Here is a 5000-nt window from a genome sequence, read left to right on the forward strand (position 1 = left end):
CACACACATACACACACACACACACACACACACACATACATACAAAGGGCTGAATGAGCGAGAGTAATAGAGAGATAGAAAGAGGGACTGAGGGAGAGAGAGATTGACAGGCAGACAGACAGACAGACAGACAACCAGACAGAGAGGCAGACAAAGACAGAGAGCCGTCATGCAACAGGTATTGTTATTGACAAATAGTTAAAAAAGACACGTTGTGATAACAGATGTAGTGCTATCGAATCGTATAGATAGTAGTGACAACAAAGTTTCATAGCGCCTCGTGTACAATCGACATGTAACTACAATGTACGTAGTGATAGCGATACGTAGCGCAAGTAAGACGTAGGCCAGTCAACGCATAGTGCAAATGACAGGTAGTGATAGCGATACGTAGTGCAAGTAAGACGTAGGCCAGTCAGCGCATAGTGCAAATGACACGTAGTGAAAGCGATACATAGCGCAAGTAAAACGTAGGCCAGTCAACGCATAGTGCAAATGACACGTAGTGATAGCGATACGTAGTGCACGTAAGACGTAGTTCAGTCAACGCATAGTGCAAATGACGCGTAGTGATAGCGATACGTAGTGCAAGCAAGACGTAGGCCAGTCAACGCATAGTGCAAATGACACGTAGTGATATAGATACGCACCCCTTGTTGTTGTTTTTCTTGGGTGATTTAATTATTTCAAAACTCCCTCGTGTATCTAACTAGCCGTTTACGACACAAAACGAAACAAAACCAATAAAGCAAATAAGGAAGTGGAATCAAAATTTGCTTGAAAACATCACGTTCTGCACTGTGTGATACCTGTTTTTGTTGTTTGTTTTTCAGAATGTTATCCGACTACAAATCGTGCCATCTGCCTCATAAATTCATAACGCAGAAGATGTCTAATACCCCCAAAATAGTACTTGCTACGACTAGTAAACACACACACACACACACACACACACACACACACACACACACACACACACACACACACACACACACACAAACACACACACACATACATACACACACACACACACACACACACACACACACACACACACACACACACAGGCACAGGCACAGGCACACGTACACATATACTATCTTTATCTTTGTCTCTCCCTCTCTCTTTGTCTCTCACTGCCTGTCTGTCTGTCTATCTGTCTGTCTGTCTGTCTGTCTGTCTCTCTCTCTCTCTCTCTCTCTCTCTCTCTCTGCTTGTCTGTCTGTCTGTCTTGCTATCTGTCTGTCTGTCTTTCTGTCTGTTACAAATACTCACACACACGCTTACATATCAAATACTATAACATCCTTTTGTCTGCACAAATCATGCAATAATTTGACGTTGAAACAGTAGGGTGCCTGACAATATTGTTGATATCATGACGATATCTGTAGATAAGCCAGACTTGTTTACAGGAAGTAGTCAAGAAATACTGACCGAAATGAAGCAGGAGAACTATATATAAAGTCAGAAAATAATTAAAATATGTCAATACTGTTTGAAAACTTATGCTTCATTTGCAGTCAATTTGCAACACGCAATTTCGGTTTGACAGTCACTGAAGGTAAGAAGCGTTCTATGACTGATAGTACCCAATATTGACGGGCTGTGTGATGATATCTTCTGCTATGGTCTGTTGAGACAGTGATATCAAAATCGAGACCGGAGGTCGAGATTTTAATATCACTGTCGAAACAGACCAATAGCAGAAGATATCGTCACACAGGCAGTCAATGTTAGATATATTGCTAATTCTCTGGACATTTTGTATTTACTGTACAGAAATTACAAAAGTATTTGTCTCAGTTTTGGCTGTTCCACATCCCTCCCTCTGATTATTATTTCTTTTTGTTCACTCTTTTCTTGTACTTTTCAGTATTTAAAAATGTCTTTTCTTTCAAAAAGTCTTCATTCACTTGCTCAACTAAATTCTGGGATCATTACATTTTCATATATATGTGTTTGTTTTTAAATTCAGGTGTTTTTGCTTTTGAAGTGGGGAAGCAATAAAGAGGTCATCGATATCAAAACTGATATCGACGGAAATGTCGTCGATATCACTTTTTACAATGAGCTCAGTTTTGCCCAATTGACCAATGGAAATCCACGTAACATATGATATAGCAACATTGTTATATTAGTCATTCTTGTGGCTTTCTTAATCTGAGTGATTGTATCTAATGTTGTCTAATCTTAGTGTACTATTTGCTGGATTGTTTTGCTTATTTGTTTTACTTTGTTTTGTTTTATTTGGTTTGAACAGATTTCATTTTGATTTATGAAATCTTGTTGTTTTGTTCCTTAATGATACTGTATTGCATCATATGTTGTTCTAACTGACTTTCAATGAGCTTATTGTTAGCACTCTAGGTTCAGTCGAGTGTGTGTGTGTGTGTGTGTGTGTGTGTGTGTGTGTGTGTGTGTGTGTGTGTGTGTGTGTGTGCGTGCGTGTGTGTGTGTGTGTGTCTCTCTCTCTCTCTCTCTCTCTCTGTCTCTCTCTCTCTGTATCTCTCTCTCTGTCTCTCTCTCTCTATCTATCTCTCTCTCTCTCTCTCTCTCTCTCTCTCTCTCTCTCTCTCTCTCTCTCGCTCTCGCTCTCTCTCTCTCTCTCTCTCAGAGTTTAAAATATTATATTGAACTTCCTGAGCAAACGAGTCTGAGCTTGCACGAACACAACATTTGACTGCTGCTCTTTTAAACATTTATATACTCACCTTTGAAAATATGTAGTCATACGCTGTTTTGTTGTTACTCTTTGACTTCAAAGTATCTTCTTTCTAATGTAGTTTATCGAGTAAACTACCATAGCTTGTTTTCTTTTTTACATTTAGTCAAGTTATGACTAAATGCTTTAACGTAGAGGGGGGAATCGAGACGAGGGTCGTGGTGTACGTGTGTCTGTGTGTGTGTGTGTGTGTGTGTGTGTGTGTGTGTGTGTGTGTGTGTGTGTGTGTGTGTGTGTGTGTGTGTGTGTGTGTGTGTGTGTGTGTGTGTGTGTGTGTGTGTCTAGAGCGATTCAGAGAAAACTACTGGACCGATCTTCATGAAACTTGACATGAGAGATCCTGAGTATGGTATCTCCAGACGTTTTTTCTCTTTTTTTTTATAAATGTCTTTGGTGACGTCATATCCGGCTTTTCGTGAAAGTTGAGGCGGCACTGGCACGCTCTCATCTTTAAGCCAAATTGGTTGAAAGTTTGGTCAAATAATCTTCGATAAAGCCCGGACTTTGGTATTGCATTCAGTTTCAGCTCGGAGGCTTAAAAATTAATTAATGAGTTTGCTCATTAAAGTTGTTATTAAAATCGATTTTTTGCAAACAGATTTAAATTTGATTGCATCGTATTCTTCATCACATTCTGAATCTAAAAATACAATACATCTGTCATGTTTACTTTTAAAATGTGATCACAATTAACAAAAATAGATTAATTAGTCTTACGATTCAAATTTAAGAAATCGATCCAAACCTGATTTCATCTTATTCTTCATCATTTTCTGATTCCAAAAACATATAGATATGATAGGTTGTATTCAAAACAAGCTCAAAAAGTTAACAAGAATACAGAAAAGCGCGCTTTTCTGCTTAGCACAATACGCTACCGCGCTATTCTGGCGTGTTAATTTCACTGCGTTTTGCACGTGGGAGATGAGCGATTTCCTTCTCGCGGGGATTGACGAAGCTGTACTGTCTTGGTGAACAAATACAGTGCGTTCAGTTTCATTCTGTGAGTTCGACAGCTTGACTAAATGTAGTAATTTTGCCTTACGCGACTTGTTTTTAAATGGGAAAGAACCTTTTGATTCTATCAATGTCTATTCCAATGATAGGTTGCTAATGGTCTTTCGATATAAGTGTTGTAGAAAGAAAATTAACAGGAAATTGGCGAAGCTCTACGCATCGTTTGTGCTATTTGAATTTGTTAAGAAAGGTCGAATGTTTTTCAGTGTTTTGTGAATAGTAATCTGTAAATAAACATTAATGTGCTTTTCTTTGACCTGTCAGCAATATGATGTATCTGGCCATGCTCGCTCTCTGTCTGCCTGCCATCTTCGCACAGGTAATTTGTTGTCTCCTAATGTTCTTTCTGTCTTTATTTGGTGTTTAACGTCGTTTTCAACCACGAAAGTTATATCGTGACGGGTCTCCTAATGGCTGATGACACTAGTAGTAGTAGTAGTAGTAGTAGTAGTAGTAGTAGTAGTAGTAGTAGTAGTAGTAGTAGTAGTAGTAGTAGTAGTAGTAGTAGTAGTTGTTGTTGCAGAAGTAGTTGTAGAAGTAGTAGTAGTAGTAGTAGTAGTAGTAGTAGTAGTAGTAGTTGCAGTAGTAGTAGTAGTGGTAGTGGTAGTGGTGGTAGTAGTAGAAGTAGTAGTAGTAGTAGTAGTAGTAGTAGTAGTAGTAGTAGTAGTAGTAGTAGTAGTAGTAGTAGTAGTAGTAGTAGTAGTAGTAGTAGTAGTAGAATCTATCTTAATGCATAATATATATAGAGGTTACATGCCGAGTCTCAGTGAATATCGTCGAAGTTCGCGGATCATGAAAAATGCGAGCTTCAGCGAGCTTTTTCATGACCGCGAACTGAGACCATTATTTTTAATATTCACTGAAACAAAGGTATGTAACCTCGTTATTCCTCCTTTCAAAGAAAAAGGGTGCTTCTGGGCTCAATTTTGATCGAATCCTATTCACTCAACCAGTCTACCTGCGCAGGCGAGTGATTAATGCGCGGTTGTGTAGTTCCGTGGAAATCATTCAATTATGTTAACACTTCATGGCCGTGTCCTTGTTTTAGACTAAAATCAAGTGCACATTTATGTTGTTATTCTGCTGTGGCGGTAAAGGCAGATAGTGTGTGTTCAGTTCATGTTTAGGTATCGCTGAGGATATTTTAGTTCGTCGAATTTAGAAGCAGACGAACTTTTGCACCCGTAATCCAACGTTATATACTGTATGAAATTCTGTTTTCTGGGGCAAACAAGTGTATGGATCCGCTTTATGTTCT

General features: G+C 38.8%; 1 long non-coding RNA gene across 1 annotated transcript in view; it reads left to right on the forward strand.

The window, feature by feature from the left end:
- Positions 1-1460: 1460 nt before the first annotated feature.
- Positions 1461-5000, forward strand: part of LOC138980172 (uncharacterized) — a 5344-nt gene continuing 1804 nt past the window's right edge. The window contains exons 1-2 of the long non-coding RNA XR_011460258.1: positions 1461-1564; positions 4007-4061. This is a non-coding gene — a long non-coding RNA (uncharacterized lncRNA). The remainder of the gene's footprint in view (positions 1565-4006; positions 4062-5000) is intronic.

This window comes from Littorina saxatilis, linkage group LG11, assembly GCF_037325665.1.
Source record: "Littorina saxatilis isolate snail1 linkage group LG11, US_GU_Lsax_2.0, whole genome shotgun sequence".
NCBI lineage: Eukaryota > Metazoa > Mollusca > Gastropoda > Littorinimorpha > Littorinidae > Littorina > Littorina saxatilis.